At 43.7% G+C, this 19,453-nt stretch overlaps 1 protein-coding gene across 1 annotated transcript in view; it reads right to left on the bottom strand.

Annotated features, from left to right (window-relative positions):
* The window catches only part of LOC124044151 (cystathionine beta-synthase-like), an 882,911-nt gene that overhangs the window by 169,021 nt on the left and 694,437 nt on the right, over nucleotides 1-19,453 (bottom strand). The window lies entirely within an intron of this gene.

Raw genomic sequence — 19,453 nt, 5'->3', positions numbered from 1 at the left:
ATTTTAATTCACAGGCAATAAAGATAAAACACCAGGTAAAAAACCTAAGTGTTATTTTTACATTTTGAAGTCAATTTCGAATCGCACATTAGGAATGCGACCAAAATTGCTTTATACCAGGAACATTTTGAGGTGTGGATGTTTCTCTCTCAGGCTGATACAGAGAGACTCATCCATGCTTTTATTACATTCAGGGTTGACTACTGTATTGCTCTCCTGTCTGGTCTACCCAAGAAAGCCATTGGTCAACTGCAGAACAGACAGAATGCTGCAGCACGGGTACTGACCAAGATCAGACGGAGAGCACACATTTCATAGGTTTTAAGGTCTCTGTACTGGCTGCCTGTGAGTTCTGTAATGCACATTGCATTGAGTGCATGTCTGAAAAGTTCTATATAAAAAAGCTTGATTTGATTAAATGTCAAAATAAACACAATATTAAATGCTATATTGTAATCGTCCCTCTGTCCTCTGCCACATTGACTTTAAGGATTTGCTCTTTGCAAGAGTCAATTCAGTTTCAACACTATACTTCCCAGACCAATTAAAACCTCATTAAATTGTTGACGTAACTATGGGCATCAGGTAAGGTAAGTCAAGTAATTCAACAATTGAATGTGATATCTCAGCTTACTCATCATCATAAATCAGCCTTAGCCTGATTTCAACTAGAGAGGACGGGTATATTGTAGTCTTGTTCATGTAAAAGATAAACATTTCAAGTTAAGCTATACTAGTCCTAAACATCTGCAAAATAAGGAGTTATATTACTATAACCTTAATCAGAAGTTTTAGATAGTTTTATCTATAGTTTTATAATAGATATTAAACGATGTAGCTATATAGTTTACACAGGGCACACCCATTCTCATAATAGTTTATACGCGTGTTACAGTAATCACAGGAGTATGTCAACCTCCACCTTCACTGGTTTCTCTTCTAATACGACTAACAGATGGTATCACCTACTATCCACCTACTATGTACTTTGAATGTCAATATTCGACTAATAATAAGTTCAAATATATACATCCTTGACAGATGTCTTTGTACGTGTCCTAGAAGTTTCATGATCAAGATCATTTTCTCTCGAGATACAATGATCTTTGATCAAGATAATATTAAAGAATAAAATCTGAAAGGTCAAGAGCACAGGAGGTCGGTGGCACCTTAATTGGGGAGAGCAGGCTAGTGGTAATGGCTGGAGCAGAATAGTATCAAATACATCCCACCCATGATGCCATTCCATTTGCTCTGTTCCAGGCATTATTATGAGCCCTTCTCCCCTAGTTCCTGTGGTGAAGAGTGGATATGAGAGTGTTAGCTACTTCCTGGTTTGCCTAGTTTGATCATAGTCCTTTGTAGCAGTGACGTGTCCAGTTTCGTTGAGATAACTGTTGTTAGAACATGAAACTCCCTCTGCCTCTGTCTCGACAAGCCTGTTTGTGAAATCCTCAGAGGACAACTTTGGCTTAATATTTAGTAATCAAGGGTAATCACTGCTTCCCACAGTTGTGTCAAGTTGGCTGGTAAACCATTCTTGATACACACAGGAAACTGTTGAGCATGAAAAACCCACTTCTCTACACAAACCGGTACGGCTGGCACCTACTAACATACCTCGTTCAAAAGCACTTAAATCTTTTGTCTTGCCCATTCACCCTCTGAATGGCACACATACACAATCCATGTCTCAATTATCACAAGACTTAAAAATCTTTCTTTAACCTGTCTCCTCCTGTTCATCTACACTGTTTGAAGTGATGTTAACAAGTGACATCAATAAGGGATTATAGCTTTCATCTGGTCAGTCTATGTCATGGAAAGAGCAGCTGTCCTTAAATGTTTTGTACAATCAGTGTATATACAGTATACAGTTGGAGTTGGAAGTTTACATACACTTAGGTTGGAGTCATTAAAACCCGTTTTTCAACCACTCCATACATTTCTTGTTAACAAACTATAGTTTTGGCAAGTCGGTTAGGACATCTACTTTGTGCAATGACACAAGTAATTTTTCCAACAATTGTTTACAGACAGATTATTTCAGTTATAATTCACTGCATCACAATTCCAGTGGGTCAGAAGTTAACATACATTAAGTTGACTGTGCCTTTAAACAGCTTGGAAAATTCCATAGAATTATGGCTTTAGAAGCTTCTGATAGGCTAGTTGACAATATTTTAGTCTATTGGAGGTGTACCTGTGGATGCATTTCAAGACCTACCTTCAAACTCAGTGCCTCTTTTCTTGACATCATGGGAAAATCAAAAGAAATCAGCCAAGACCTCAGATATTTTTTGTAGACCTCCACATGTCTGGTTCATCCTTGGGAGCAATTTCCAAAGGGCTTCATCTGGTCAGTTAGGATCACCACTTTATTTTAAGAATGTGAAATGTCAGAATAATATTAGAGAGAATGATTTATTTCAGATTGTATTTCTTTCAACACATTCCCAGTTGGTCAGAAGTTTACAAACACTCAATTAGTATTTGGTAGCATTGCCTTTAAATTGTTTAACTTGGGTCAATCGTTTTCGGGTAGCTTTCCACAAGCTTCCCACAATAAGTTGGGTAAATTTTGGCCCATTCCTCCTGACAGAGCTGGTGTAACTGAGTCAGGCCTCCTTGCTCGCACGCACTTTTTCAGTTCTGCCCGTAAATGTTCTATAGGATTGAGGTCAGGGCTTTGTGATGGCCACTCCAATAACTTGACTTTGTTGTCCTTAAGCCATTTTGCCACAACCTTGGAAGTACGCTTGGGGTCATTGTCCATTTGGAAAACCCATTTGCGACCGAGCTTTAACTTCCTGACTGATGTCTTGAGATGTTGCTTCAATACATCCACATAATCTTCCTTCCACATGATGCCATCTATGTTGTGAAGTGCACCAGTCCCTCCTGCAGCAAAGCACCCCCATAACATGATGCTATCACCCCCATGCTTCATGGTTGGGATGGTGTTCTTCGGCTTGCAAGCCTCCCCCCTTTTTCCTCCAAACATAACGATGGTCATTATGGCCAAACAGTTCTATTTTTGTTTCATCAGATCAGAGGACATTTCTCCAAAAAAGTACGATCTTTGTCCCCATGTGTAGTTGGAAACCATAGTCTGGCTTTATGGCGGTTTTTGAGCAGTGGCTTCTTCCTTGATGAGCGGCCTTTCAGGTTATGTCGATATAGGACTAGTTTTACTGTGGACATAGATAATTTTGTAACTGTTTCGTCCATCATATTCACAAGGTCCTTTGCTGTTGTTCTGGGATTGATTTGCACGTTTCGCACCAAAGTACGTTCATTTCTAGGAGACAGAACGCGTCTCTTTCCTGAGCGGTATGACGGCTGCATGGTCCCATGGTGTTTATACTTGCGTACTATTGTTTGTACAGATGAACATGGTACCTACAGGCATTTGTACCCACTGTATATAGCCTCGCTGTTGTTATTAACTGCTGCTCTTATCTCTTACTTTTGTAATGTATTTTCTTAACACCCTAACCCTAACCCTAATTAGAGTGACCTGATGGGCAAAATACAAAAAGGCTTCTACTTCCAGCTTATACATACAATACACATTTTACGGACAGAGTATACTGTACATTAGTCATCATGCCTTTTTGTTATTTCTAGTCCTGTCACGCCTTGGTCATTGTATTTTGTGTTTTTGTTATATGTTTGGTTAGGCCAGGGTGTGACATGGGTTTATATGTTGTTTTTCGTATTGGGGTTTGTAGTATTTGGGATCGCGGCTGATTAGGGGTGTTGTATAGGCTTGGCTGCCTGAGGCGATTCTCAATCAGAGTCAGGTGATTCTCGTTGTCTCTGATTGGGAACCGTATTTAGGTAGCCTGAGTTTCGCTTTGTATTTCGTGAGTGATTGTTCCTGTCTCTGTGTAGTGTTCACCAGATAGGCTGTAATAGGTTTCTCGTTCCGTTTGTTGTTTTTGTATTGAGTTATTTCATGTATCGTTCCGTTTTCATTCATTAAAGATCATGAGTAACAAACACGCTGCATTTCGGTCCGACTCTCTTCTTTCTACAAACGAAGAACGCCGTTACAAGTCCAAACCTGCAGCTCCACCCAACCCCTCCCATCTATCACCATCCAGTTTAACACCATTCAGTTTAGATTTTATATATATCATTCAACTGTGCTGTGATGTTTCACAAAAGTTAAGAATGTTTTTATTCTGATAGTTTCTACAGATTGTAAATTAAAGACATTTTTTTGCGAAGAGTATTATTATATTATTTATTAATTGACTATGGCTTTTCAAACCACCCAGCAGTGCTCTTTGCAGAGTTAACTCCAGGTAAATGTTGCAATTCTTCAGCCATTCCTTAACCCTCGACCAAAAACAAGCTACATATGGACAGTCCCAAAACAAGTGATCTAATGATTCTGTATCTTTGCAGCAAAGTCTTCAGGGCTAGGATGGTTGTATCCCCCATACAGTGCAATCAGGAAGTATTCAGACCTCTTGACTTTTTCCACATTTTGCTACGTTAGTCTTATTAAACTTGATTACATCATTTATCCCCCCTCATCAATCTACACACAATACTTCATAATGACAAAGCAAAAATGTTTTTTTTTCTTTTAAATTTAGCAAATATATTCAAAGTAAAACATTGCTTCCAAACTTCTTCCATTTTAGAATGATGGAGGCCACTGTGTTCTTGGGGACCTTCAATGCTGCAGAAATGTTTTGGTACCCTTCCCCTGATCTGTTTCTCGACACAATCCTGTCTCAAAGCTCTACAGACAATTCCTTTGACCTCATGGCTCTGTTTTTGCTCTGGCATGTCCTGTCCACTATGGGACCTTATATAAACAGGTATGTGCCTTTCCAATCAGTTGAATTTACTTACCACAGGTGGACTCCAATCAAGTTAATATTTTTTTTATTTTACCCCCTTTTTCTCCCCAATTTCGTGGTATCCAATTGTTAGTAGCTACTATCTTGTCTCATCGCTACAACTCCCGTACGGGAGTAATGCGTCCTCCGATACACAACCCAACCAGCCGCACTGTTTCTTAACACAGCACGCATCCAACCTGGAAGCCAGCCGCACCAATGTGTCGGAGGAAACAGTGCACCTGGCAACCTTGGTTAGCGCATACTGCGCCCGGCCCGCCACAAGAGTTGCTGGTGCACGATGAGACAAGGATATACCTACCGGCCAAACCCTCCTAAACCCGGACGACGCTAGGCCAATTGTGCGTCGCCCCACGGACCTCCCGGTCACGGCCTGTTTACAACAGAGCCTGGGCGCGAACCCAGAGTCTCTGGTGGCCACTGCGCCATCCAATCAAGTTTTAGAAACATCTCAAGGATGATCAATGGGCAACTGAGCTCAATTGAGTCTAAAAACCTGTTTTGACTTTGTCATGATGGGGTATTGGGTAGATAGATGAGGGGGAAAACATTTGAGTCTAAAAACCTGTTTTGACTTTGTCATGATGGGGTATTGGGTAGATAGATGAGGGGGAAAACATTTGAGTCTAAAAACCTGTTTTGACTTTGTCATGATGGGGTATTGGGTAGATAGATGAGGGGGAAAACATTTGAATACATTGAAGAATAAAGCTGTAATGTTACAAAATGTGGAAGAAAGTCAAGGGGTCTGAAGACTTTCCGAATGCACTGTATATATAAATTCTAGTCGTACTTTATCAAAAGCCTTTTCAAAGTCAGCTGTGAACACCTGGCCTGGTTTTCATAGTGTTATGTTGTTTCCAGTGCCTGTCTTATATTATCTCCAATGTGTTGTCCATGAAAAAACCTGTCTGATTAGGATGAATAATATTCAGCAATACCTTTTAAATTCAATGTGCTATGCATGTTTGCTAGAATTTCATCACAACACTGAAGTGTGAGGGGAGTGTAAGGGGACTCCAATTTTTTTAATGGACTCATCATTATATTTACCACATGGTTACTGTTTCAGTAATAGTGAAATCAGTCCTTCTTGTTGAGTATCGGATAGTCAACCATTTTTATAGGAGTGGTCCAAACATGCCATTACACCATAGATTACTTGTCAACAGTATTTTTATGTTATATAGCATTTTCTGAAATTGACCATATTAAATTATCATTGTAATTGTGCACACATTGATGTCAGATATGCACCTACTCCAAAGCTCTGTTGCTGATGACCGGGTTGAATGCAGGAGCAGATTTCAGGAGCAGGACAAGACACCCTCTTTTTGACTGATGACTGACATTAGGGCATGTATGTGATAGGCCTATCTGGATTATATGATTAGGATGGTCATAATGTTTCATGACAGTCAATCAAATGTATTTATAAGGCCCTTCTTAAAATCAGCTGATGTCACAAAGTGCTGTGAAGAAACCCAGCCTAAAACCCCAAACAGCAAGCAATGCAGGTGTAGAAGCACGGTGGCTGGGAAAAACTCCCTAGAAAGGCCAAAACCTAGGAAGAAACTTAGAGAGGAACCAGGCTATGATCTGTGGCCAGTCCTCTTCTGGCTGTGCCGGGTGGAGATTATAACAGAACATGGCGAAGGTGTTCAAATGTTCATAGATGACCAGCATGGTCAAATAATAATAATCACAGTGGTTGTCAAGGGTGCAACAGGTCAGCACCTCAGGAGTAAATGTCAGTTGGCTTTTCATAGCTGATCATTCAGAGTATCTCTACCGCTCCTGCTGTCTCTAGAGAGTTGAAAACAGCAGATATGGGACAGGTTGCACGTCCGGTGAACAGGTCAGGGTTCCATAGCCGCAGGCAGAACAGTTGAAACTGGAGCAGCAGCACGGCCAGGTGGACTGGGGACAGCAAGGAGTCATCAGGCCAGGTAGTCCTGAGGCATGGTCCTAGGGCTCAGGTTCTCTGAGTGAGTGAGTGAGTGAGTGAGTGAGTGAGTGAGTGAGTGAGTGAGTGAGTGAGTGAGTGAGTGAGTGAGTGAGTGAGTGAGTGAGTGAGTGAGTGAGAGAGAGAGAGAGAGAGAGAGAGAGAGAGAGAGAGAGAGAGAGAGAGAGAGAGAGAGAGAGAGAGAGAGAGAGAGAAAGAAAGCAAGCTGTCCTTGGAACAGTCTTGATATGTTCGTCAAAAGAGAGATCAGGGTCCAGAGTAACACCGAGGTCCTTCACAATTTTATTTGAGACGACTGTACAACCATCAAGATTAATTGTCAGATTCAACAGAAGATCTCTTTGTTTCTTGGGACCTAGAACAAGCATCTCTGTTTTGTCCGAGTTTAAAAGTAGAACATTTGCAGCCATCCACTTCCTTATGTCTGAAACACAGGCTTCCAGGAAGGGCAATTTTGGGGCTTCACCATGTTTCATCGAAACTTACAGCTGTGTGTCATCCGCATAGCAGTGATAGTTAACATTATGTTTCCGAATGACATCACCAAGAGGTAAAATATAATGAAAACAATAGTGGTCCTCAAACGTAACCTTGATGAACACCGAAATTTACAGTTGATTTGTCAGAGGACAAATCCATCCACAGAGACAAACTGATATCTTTCTGACAGATAAGATCTAAACCAGGCCAGAACTTGTCTGTGTAGACCAATTTGGGTTTCCAATCTCTCCAAAAGCATGTGGTGATCGATGGTATCAAAAGCAGCACTAAGGTCTAGGAGCACGAGGACAGATGCAGAGCAATGGTCTGACGCCATTATAATGTCATTTACCACCTTCAGAAATGCAGTCTCAGTGCTATGATGGGATCTAAAACCAGACTGAAGCGTTTCGTATACATTGTTTGTCTTCAGGAAGGCAACAGCTTTTTCATTTTTTTTGAGTGGAATGGGAGATTCGATATAGCCCGATATTTTTATTTATTTTCTGCGTCAAGGTTTGGCTTTTTCAAGAGAGGCTCAATTACTGTCACTTTTAGTGAATTTGGTACACATCCGGTGGATAGAGAGCTGTGTATTATGTTCAACATAGGAGGGCCAAGCACAGGAAGCAGCTCTTTCAGTAGTTTAGTTTGAATTTCATCAATGTGTCAAGAGATATAGAACTAAAAAACTTGAGTGTCTCTCTTGATCCTAGGTCCTGGCAGAGTTGTGCAGACTCAGGACAACTGAGCTTTGGAGGAATACGCAGATTTAAAGAGGAGTCTGTAATTTGCTTTCTAATGATCATGATCTTTTCCTCAAAGAAGTTCATGAATTTATCACTGCTGAAGTGAAAACCATCCTCTCTAGTTAGCTTTGCAACAGTATCAAGAATACATTTCGGATTGTTCTTATTTCCCTCAATTAAGTTGGAAAAAAAGGATGATCGAGCAGCAGTGAGGGCTCTTCGATACTGCACGGTACCGTCTTTCCAAGCTAGTCGGAAGACTTACAGTTTGGTGTGGTGCCATTTGCGTTCCAATTTTCTGGAAGCTTGCTTCAGAGCTCAGGTATTTTCTGTATACCAGGGAGCTATTTTCTTATGAAAAATGTTTTTTGTTTTTAGGGGTGCGACTGCATCTAGGGTATTGTGCAAGGTTAAATTGAGTTCCTCAGTTAGGTGGTTAACTGATTTTTGTACTCTGACGTCCTTGGGTAGGCAGAGGGAGTCTGGAAGGGCATCTAGGAATCTTTGTGTTGTCTGTGAATTTATAGCACGACTTTTGATGTTCCTTGGTTGGGGTCTGAGCAGATTATTTGTTGCAATTGCAAACAAAATAAAATAGTGGTCCGATAGTCCAGGATTATGAGGAAAATCATTAAGATCCACATCATGTATTCCACGGGACAAAACTAGGTCCAGAATATGACTGTGGCAGTGAGTAGGTCCAGAGACATTGGACAAAACCCACTGAGTCGATGATGGCTCTGAAAGCCTTTTGGAGTGGGTCTGTGGACTTTTCCATGTGAATATTAAAGTCACCAAAAATTAGAATATTATCTGCCATGACTACAGCGTCCGATAGGAATTCAGGGAACTCGGTGAGGAAGGCTGTATATGGCCCAGGAGGCCTGTAAACAGTAGCTATAAAAAGTGATTGAGTAGGCTGCATAGATTTCATGACTAGAAGCTCAAAAGATGAAAACGTCTGTTTTTTTTGTAAATTGACATTTGCTATCACACCTCCGCATTTGCGGGATGCTCGAGGGATATGGTCACTAGTGTTACCAGGAGGTGAGGCCTCACACAGTCAGTTCATCAGGCTTAAGCCATGTTTCAGTCAGGCCAATCACATCAATATTATTATCCGTGATTAGTTCATTGACTATAATGGCCTTGGAAGTGAGGGATCTAACATTAAGTAGCCCTATTTTGAGATGTAAGGTATCACAATCTCTTTCAATAATGGCAGGAATGGAGGAGTTCTTTATTCCAGTGAGATTGCTAAGGCGAACATCGCCATGTTTAGTTTTGACCAACCCAGGTCGAGGCACAGACACGGTCTCAATGGGGATAGCTGAGCTGATTACACTGACCGTGCTAGTGGCAGACTCCACTAAGCTGGCAGGCTGGCTAACAGCCCGCTACCTGGCCTGCACCCTATCTCATTGTGGAACTAGGGGAGTTAGAGCCCTATCTATGTTCGTAGATAAGATGAGAGCACACCTCCAGCTAGGATGGAGTCCGTCACTCCTCAACAGGCCAGGCTTGGTCCTGTTTGTGGGCGAGTCCCAGAAAGAGGGCCAATTATCTACAAATTCTATCTTTTGGGAGGGGCAGAAAACATTTTTCAACCAGCGATTGAGTTGTGAGACTGCTGTAGAGCTCATCAATCTCCATAACTGGGAGGGGGCCAGAGACAATTAATCAATGCTGACATCTTTCTAGCTGATTTACACGATGAAGCTATGTTGCGCTTGGTGACCTCTGACTGTTTCATCCTAACATCGTTGGTGCCGACGTGGATAACAATATCCCTATACTCTCTACACTCGCTAGTTTCAGCTTAAGCCAGCACCATCTTCAGATTAGCCTTAACGTTGGTAGCCCTGCCCCCTGGTTAACAGTGTATGATCGCTGGATGATTCGTTTTAAGTCTAATACTGCGGGTAATGGATTCGCCAATGACTAGGGTTTTCAATTTGTCAGAGCTATTGGTGGGAGTCTTCGGCGTCTCAGACCCCGTAATGGGAGGAGTAGAGTCCTCCTCATGCCTTTTGCACACATTGTATATAGACTGCCCATTTTTTCTACTGTGTTATTGACTTGTTAATTGTTTATTCCATGTGTAACTCAGTGTTGTCTGTTCACACTGCTATGCTTTATCTTGGCCAGGTCGCAGTTGCAAATGAGAACTTGTTCTCAACTAGCCTACCTGGTTAAATAAAGGTGAAATAAAAAATAAATAAATAAATAAAAGACCAGAGAAGGCTTGGACTCTGACTCCGACTTGGCTGAATGAGCAACACCGGTTGAGCATTCCTACAGCGTTTCCTTCCAGAAGCCATGAGAAAGTTGTCTAACGATTGTGTCTGAAGCTGGGCTTGGAGCACAGCTAACCTCGACGTAAGGCGATCGTTCTCCTGTATATTATATTACAGCGACTGCAATTAGAAGGCATCATGTTAATGTTACTAATTAGCTTCGGCTGGTGGAGGTCCTGACAAACCACGTCCAGATAAAGCGTCCGGAGTGAACAAGTTGAATGAAAAAAAGTTGGGCGAGGGAAACACTAAGTATATAAACAGTAATTAAAAAGTAAAAACCGTAAAGTTGGCAGGTAGCAAAGTAAGGTTAGCAACAAAACGCACAGCAGCACGTAAACAAGTCTACAAGTTGTGTCACTACAAGAGTGTCAAAGTGTATTTTCTTAGTCCAAGTAAAGTGACACAGGATGGTCATAATGCTTCTTGACAGGGTCATAAACTATATTTTCAACAAGTTATTTAAAATATGATGGAAAAAAACATGACTGCAAATAATGAATTACAACAAAGGATATAAGAAACAAACGAAAGGAAACTTCTTTGGCAGAGAAAAAACACATTTGAATAAATGTGGGTTTTGACACTTATGTAGGTGTCATAACCAGCCATAAAAAACTCAATATATGTTACAACAGGTGTAAATGTGTTTGACAGTGTACTGACCATATTATGACAGGTTATGACAAGTTATGTCAGCTGTTATGACATATTATGACATGGTTATGACCGTGTAATGATGTGTTATGACGCTAGGTGTCAAGTGAAGTGTTACCAAACATGCTGATAACGGTCCTCTGAGTACATCAGGAAAAAGGTTTGATATACCTCAACTGGTATTCTCATCCAGCCCAGGGATTTCATGGACTTAAAGGCTTTAATTGCATCAAGAAGTTCCTCCTCCGTAATTTGGCCTTCACATGAGTCTTTCTGTACAGCTGTTAGTTTTACTTTATTAATAGGAAAAAAAATCCTTACAATGAACTTTGGTTAGTGGAAATTTAAATTAAAACATATTCTTAAAGTACTTTTCTTCCTCTTTCAAAATATTGTTTGCTGAATCATGGGTGACAAGTTGCAGTAAATTATTTTTGGTAGCATTTATATGTTGAAGATTAACAAAGAATTTGGTGCATTTTTCTGCATATTCCACCCAGTTGCTGCAAACTTAGCTATACTTGAGTGTCTGAATAGGGGAGGAACTGAAGTGGAAACAGGAAGAGCAGATGAGGGGGAGCAAAGATGAGCAGTGAAGCTTAACAAGACACAAGACACATACTTTTGTATAAGATATGTGTAAGATATGAAACATATCCATGACGGTCCTCTTAATCCTGTTTTTACACTGGAGAGGTAAAGTGCACTGTAGCCTACAGATCACACATACCATTGTCTCGTTCATCTTCCAGGGCTGAGTATTTCAGTGAATCCTATTTATATGGACTTATGATAACCCTTTCCTCATTGTCATTTAATGTAATTTATCCTGATTTAGCCCGAGCCATGTGTATAAGGAGGCTAAATGGTTCAGGTTGGTAAAGCCACAGATTATCCAGATCAGTTGCATAGCCAGAAATTTGTTGGTGGGTGGAACAACAGGTATACCGGGATGTCACCTGTCCTATATACAGTGCCTTGGAAAGTATTCGGCCCCCTTGAACTTTGCGACCTTTTGCCACATTTCAGGCTTCAAACATAAAGATATAAAACTGTATTTATTTGTGAAGAATCAACAACAAGTGGGACACAATCATGAAGTGGAATGACATTTATTGGAACTTTTTTAACAAATCAAAAACTGACAAATTGGGCGTGCAAAATTATTCAGCCCCTTTACTTTCAGTGCAGCAAACTCTCTCCAGAAGTTCAGTGAGGATCTCTGAATGATCCAATGTTGACCTAAATGACTAATGATGATAAATACAATCCACCTGTGTGTAATCAAGTCTCCGTATAAATGCACCTGCACTGTGATAGTCTCAGAGGTCCGTTAAAAGCGCAGAGAGCATCATGAAGAACAAGGAACACACCAGGCAGGTCCGAGATACTGTTGTGAAGAAGTTTAAAGCCGGATTTGGATACAAAAAGATTTCCCAAGCTTTAAACATCCCAAGGAGCACTGTGCAAGCGATAATATTGAAATGGAAGGAGTATCGTACCACTGCAAATCTACCAAGACCTGGCCGTCCCTCTAAACTTTCAGCTCATACAAGGAGAAGACTGATCAGAGATGCAGCCAAGAGGCCCATGATCACTCTGGATGAACTGCAGAGATCTACAGCTGAGGTGGGAGACTCTGTCCATAGGACAACAATCAGTCGTATATTGCACAAATTATGGAAGAGTGGCAAGAAGAAAGCCATTTCTTAAACATATCCATAAAAAGTGTTGTTTAAAGTTTGCCACAAGCCACCTGGGAGACACACCAAACATGTGGAAGAAGGTGCTCTGGTCAGATGAAACCAAAATTGAACTTTTTGGCAACAATGCAAAACGTTATGTTTGGCGTAAAAGCAACACAGATGGTCACCCTGAACACACCATCCCCACTGTCAAACATGGTGGTGGCAGCATCATGGTTTGGGCCTGCTTTTCTTCAGCAGGGACAGGGAAGATGGTTAAAATTGATGGGAAGATGGATGGAGCCAAATACTGTCATGTTTTGTCATTTATTATCATGTCTTGTCCCTGTGCTTCCCATTCTATTCGTTTCCCTCTGCTGGTCTTATTAGGTTCTTTCCCTCTTTCTATCCCTCTCTCTCCCCCTCCCTCTCTCACTCTCTCGCTCTCTCTTCTCTCTATCGTTCCGTTCCTGCTCCCAGCTGTTCCTATTCCCCTAATCATCATTTAGTCTTCCCACACCTGTTCCCGATCCTTTTCCCTGATTAGAGTCCCTATTTCTCTCCTTGTTTCCCGTACCTGCCCTGTCGGATCCTCATTTATAATTCACCGTGCTGTGTCTATGTTTTGCCCTGTCGTGTCGTGTTTCCCTCAGATGCTGCGTGGTGAGCAGGTGTCTGAGTCTGCTAGGTTCAAGTGCCTTCCCGAGGCAACCTGCAGTTCTCGATCAAGTCTCCAGTCTGTTCTCGTCTTTACGTGTAGTATTATGCTTTTTGTTTTGTAAAGTTTATTCTGGATTAAATACTCTGTTTTCGCCAAGTCGCTTTTGGGTCCTCATTCACCTGCATGACAGAAGGATCCGACCGAGGAATGGACCCAGCGACTACAGACGCTCGTAACACTGCCGTCGAGATCCAAGGAGCCATGCTCGGCAGACACGAGCAGGAATTGTCTGCTGCTCGCCATGCCGTGGAGAGCCTGGCCGCTCAGGTTTCCGACCTCTCTGGACAGTTCCAGAGTCTTCGTCTCGTGCCACCTGTTACTTCCTGGCCTGCCGAGCCTCCAGAACCTAGGGTTAATAACCCACCTTGCTACTCCGGGCAGCCCACTGAGTGCCGCTCCTTTCTCACCCAGTGTGAGATTGTGTTCTCTCTCCAACCCAACACATACTCTAGAGAGAGAGCTCGGGTTGCTTACGTCATTTCACTCCTTACTGGCCGGGCCCGAGAGTGGGGCACAGCTATCTGGGAGGCAAGGGCTGATTGTTCTAACAATTACCAGAACTTTAAAGAGGAGATGATTCGGGTTTTTGACCGTTCAGTTTTTGGTGGGGAGGCTTCTAGGGTCCTGGCTTCCCTATGCCAAGGTGATCGATCCATAACGGATTACTCTATAGAGTTTCGTACTCTTGCTGCCTCTAGTGACTGGAACGAGCCGGCGCTGCTCGCTCGTTTTCTGGAGGGACTCCACACAGTGGTCAAAGATGAGATTCTCTCTCGGGAGGTTCCTTCCAGTGTGGACTCTTTGATTGCTCTCGCCATCCGCATAGAACGACGGGTAGATCTTCGTCACCAGGCTCGTGGAAGAGAGCTCGCATCAACGGTGTTTCCCTGCTCCGCATCGCAACCATCTCCCTCCTCTGGCTCTGAGACTGAGCCCATGCAGCTGGGAGGGATTCGCATCTCGACTAAGGAGAGGGAACGGAGGATCACCAACCGCCTGTGCCTCTATTGCGGATTTGATGGACATTTTGTTAATTCATGTCCAGTAAGAGGCCAGAGCCCATCAGTAAGCGGAGGGCTACTGGTGAGCGCTACTACTCAGGTCTCTTCATCTAGATCTTGTACTACTATGTCGGTCCATCTACGCTGGACCGGTTCGGGTGCTACATGCAGTGCCTTGATTGACTCTGGGGCTGAGGGTTGTTTCATGGACGAAGCATGGGTTCGGAAACATAACATTCCTTTCAGACAGTTAGACAAGCCTACGCCCATGTTTGCCTTAGATGGTAGTCATCTTCCCAGTATCAGATTTGAGACACTACCTTTAACTCTCACAGTATCTGGTAACCACAGTGAGACTATTTCTTTTTTGATTTTTCGTTCACCTTTCACACCTGTTGTTTTGGGTCATCCCTGGCTAGTATGTCATAATCCTTCTATTAATTGGTCTTGTAATTCTATCCTATCCTGGAACGTATCTTGTCATGTGAAGTGCTTAATGTCTGCCATCCCTCCCATTTCTTCTGTCCCCACTTCTCAGGAGGAACCTGGCGATTTGACAGGAGTGCCGGAGGAATATCATGATCTGCGCACGGTCTTCAGTCGGTCCCGAGCCAACTCCCTTCCTCCTCACCGGTCGTATGATTGTAGTATTGATCTCCTTCCGGGGACCACTCCTCCTCGGGGTAGACTATACTCTCTGTCGGCTCCCGAACGTAAGGCTCTCGAGGATTATTTATCTGTGTCTCTTGACGCCGGTACCATAGTGCCTTCTTCCTCTCCGGCCGGGGCGGGGTTCTTTTTTGTTAAGAAGAAGGACGGTACTCTGCGCCCCTGCGTGGATTATCGAGGGCTGAATGACATAACGGTTAAGAATCGTTATCCGCTTCCCCTTATGTCATCAGCCTTCGAGATTCTGCAGGGAGCCAGGTGCTTTACTAAGTTGGACCTTCGTAACGCTTACCATCTCGTGCGCATCAGAGAGGGGGACGAGTGGAAAACGGCGTTTAACACTCCGTTAGGGCATTTTGAGTACCGGGTTCTGCCGTTTGGTCTCGCCAATGCGCCAGCTGTTTTTCAGGCATTAGTTAATGATGTTCTGAGAGACATGCTGAACATCTTTGTTTTTGTCTATCTTGACGATATCCTGATTTTTTCACCATCACTCGAGATTCATGTTCAGCACGTTCGACGTGTTCTACAGCGCCTTTTAGAGAATTGTCTCTACGTAAAGGCTGAGAAGTGCTCTTTTCATGTCTCCTCCGTTACTTTTCTCGGTTCCGTTATTTCCGCTGAAGGCATTCAGATGGATTCCGCTAAGGTCCAAGCTGTCAGTGATTGGCCCGTTCCAAGGTCACGTGTCGAGTTGCAGCGCTTTTTAGGTTTTGCTAATTTCTATCGGCGTTTCATTCGTAATTTTGGTCAAGTTGCTGCCCCTCTCACAGCTCTTACTTCTGTCAAGACGTGTTTTAAGTGGTCCGGTTCCGCCCAGGGAGCTTTTGATCTTCTAAAAGAACGTTTTACGTCCGCTCCTATCCTCGTTACTCCTGACGTCACTAGACAATTCATTGTCGAGGTTGACGCTTCAGAGGTAGGCGTGGGAGCCATTCTATCCCAGCGCTTCCAGTCTGACGATAAGGTTCATCCTTGCGCTTATTTTTCTCATCGCCTGTCGCCATCTGAGCGCAACTATGATGTGGGTAACCGTGAACTCCTCGCCATCCGCTTAGCCCTAGGCGAATGGCGACAGTGGTTGGAGGGGGCGACCGTTCCTTTTGTCGTTTGGACAGACCATAAGAACCTTGAGTACATCCGTTCTGCCAAACGACTTAATGCCCGTCAAGCTCGTTGGGCGTTGTTTTTCGCTCGTTTCGAGTTTGTGATTTCTTACCGTCCGGGTAGCAAGAACACCAAGCCTGATGCCTTATCCCGTCTTTTTAGTTCTTCTGTGGCTTCTACTGATCCCGAGGGATTCTTCCTTATGGGCGTGTTGTCGGGTTGACAGTCTGGGGAATTGAAAGACAGGTTAAGCAAGCACTCACGCACACTGCGTCGCCGCGCGCTTGTCCTAGTAACCTCCTTTTCGTTCCTGTTTCCACTCGTCTGGCTGTTCTTCAGTGGGCTCACTCTGCCAAGTTAGCTGGTCATCCCGGTGTTCGAGGCACTCTTGCGTCTATTCGCCAGCGATTTTGGTGGCCGACTCAGGAGCGTGACACGCGCCGTTTCGTGGCTGCTTGTTCGGACTGCGCGCAGACTAAGTCGGGTAACTCTCCTCCTGCCGGTCGTCTCAGACCGCTCCCCATTCCTTCTCGACCATGGTCTCACATCGCCCTAGACTTCATTACCGGTCTGCCTTTGTCTGCGGGGAAGACTGTGATTCTTACGGTTGTCGATAGGTTCTCTAAGGCGGCACATTTCATTCCCCTCGCTAAACTTCCTTCCGCTAAGGAGACGGCACAAATCATTATCGAGAATGTGTTCAGAATTCATGGCCTCCCGTTAGACGCCGTTTCAGACAGAGGCCCGCAATTCACGTCACAGTTTTGGAGGGAGTTCTGTCGTTTGATTGGTGCGTCCGTCAGTCTCTCTTCCGGGTTTCATCCCCAGTCTAACGGTCAAGCAGAGAGGGCCAATCAGACGATTGGTCGCATACTACGCAGCCTTTCTTTCAGAAACCCTGCGTCTTGGGCAGAACAGCTCCCTGGGCAGAATACGCTCACAACTCGCTTCCTTCGTCTGCTACCGGGTTATCTCCGTTTCAGAGTAGTCTGGGTTACCAGCCTCCTCTATTCTCTTCCCAGCTTGCCGAGTCCAGCGTTCCCTCCGCTCAAGCGTTTGTCCAACGTTGTGAGCGCACCTGGAGGAGGGTGAGGTCTGCACTTTGCCGCTACAGGGCACAGACTGTGAGAGCCGCCAATAAACGCAGGATTAAGAGTCCTAGGTATTGTTGCGGCCAGAGAGTGTGGCTTTCCACTCGCAACCTTCCTCTTACGACAGCTTCTCGTAAGTTGACTCCGCGGTTCATTGGTCCGTTCCGTGTCTCCCAGGTCGTCAATCCTGTCGCTGTGCGACTGCTTCTTCCGCGACATCTTCGTCGCGTCCATCCTGTCTTCCATGTCTCCTGTGTTAAGCCCTTTCTTCGCACCCCGTTCGTCTTCCCTCCCTCCCCCTCCCGTCCTTGTCGAGAGCGCACCTATTTACAAGGTACATAAGATCATGGACATGCGTTCTCGGGGACGGTTCTTAGTGGATTGGGAGGGTTACGGTCCTGAGGAGAGGAGTTGGGTTCCGTCTCGGGACGTGCTGGACCGTTCACTCATTGATGATTTCCTCCGTTGCCGCCAGGATTCCTCCTCGAGTGCGCCAGGAGGCGCTCGGTGAGTGGGGGTACTGTCATGTTTTGTCATTTATTATCATGTCTTGTCCCTGTGCTTCCCATTCTATTCGTTTCCCTCTGCTGGTCTTATTAGGTTCTTTCCCTCTTTCTATCCCTCTCTCCCCCTCCCTCTCTCACTCTCTCGCTCTCTCTTCTCTCTATCGTTCCGTTCCTGCTCCCAGCTGTTCCTATTCCCCTAATCATCATTTAGTCTTCCCACACCTGTTCCCGATCCTTTTCCCTGATTAGAGTCCCTATTTCTCTCCTTGTTTCCCGTACCTGCCCTGTCGGATCCTCATTTATAATTCACCGTGCTGTGTCTATGTTTTGCCCTGTCGTGTCGTGTTTCCCTCAGATGCTGCGTGGTGAGCAGGTGTCTGAGTCTGCTAGGTTCAAGTGCCTTCCCGAGGCAACCTGCAGTTCTCGATCAAGTCTCCAGTCTGTTCTCGTCTTTACGTGTAGTATTATGCTTTTTGTTTTGTAAAGTTTATTCTGGATTAAATACTCTGTTTTCGCCAAGTCGCTTTTGGGTCCTCATTCACCTGCATGACAAATACAGGATCATTCTGGAAGAAAACCTGCAAAAGACCTGAGACTGGGACGGAGATTTGTCTTCCAACAAGACAATGATCCAAAACATAAAGCAAAATCTACAATGGAATGGTTCAAAAATAAACATATCCAGGTGTTAGAATGGCCAAGTCAAAGTCCAGACCTGAATCCAATCGAAAATCTGTGGAAAGAACTGAAAACTGCTGTTCACAAATGCTCTCCATCCAACCTCACTGAGCTCTAGCTGTTTTGCAAGGAGGAATGGGAAAAAATTTCAGTCTCTCGATGTGCAAAACTGATAGAGACATACCCCAAGCGACTTACAGCTGTAATCGCAGCAAAAGGTGGCGCTACAAAGTATTAACTTAAGGGGGCTGAATAATTTTGCACGCCCAATTTTTCAGTTTTTGATTTGTTAAAAAAGTTTGAAATATCCAATAAATGTTGTTCCACTTCATGATTGTGTCCCACTTGTTGTTGATTCTTCACAAAAAAATACAGTTTTATATCTTTATGTTTGAAGCCTGAAATGTGGCAAAAGGTCGCAAAGTTCAAGGGGGCCGAATACTTTCGTAAGGCACTGTATATATCAGTACCCTCGTAAGAACCTAAGCATTACGTAAGAACCTAAGCATTACGGAAGTTCTGTTTGATCAAATAAGCCACACCTAGAAAATAAGCCATTCAATTTGACCCTCTCTCATTGACCTCCATACAAAAACTCCTCTCTTGGTGAGTGAAAAAAACTAAAAGATGCCACCTGCTGGAGAAGACAGATTGTGGGCCCAATTATCCCTCTCCCTTGGGAAAGACTATGAACATGCCTGGTACCCAAATGTACAGCCTGGACAGCTTCTCATAGACTAGACGTAACATAGTAAAGGTAAATCCGGGACACTGAAATTATTCTGATAATTATTTAGTTACATAAGACAAAAATGAAATGAGGGTGGATGGGTGGGTATACAACACAAACATCTAGCAACTACCTTTTGGCTACTTTGCACTTACTTAGCATGTTAGCTAACCCTTCCCCTAACCTTAATCCTTTTAACTAAGCCTTCCCTAACCCTTTAGCCTAACTCCTAACTT

Source organism: Oncorhynchus gorbuscha, linkage group LG09 (assembly GCF_021184085.1).
Source record: "Oncorhynchus gorbuscha isolate QuinsamMale2020 ecotype Even-year linkage group LG09, OgorEven_v1.0, whole genome shotgun sequence".
NCBI lineage: Eukaryota > Metazoa > Chordata > Actinopteri > Salmoniformes > Salmonidae > Oncorhynchus > Oncorhynchus gorbuscha.
The sequence above is the reverse complement of the archived record's forward strand: the minus strand, read 5'-3'. Positions and strand labels throughout refer to the sequence as shown.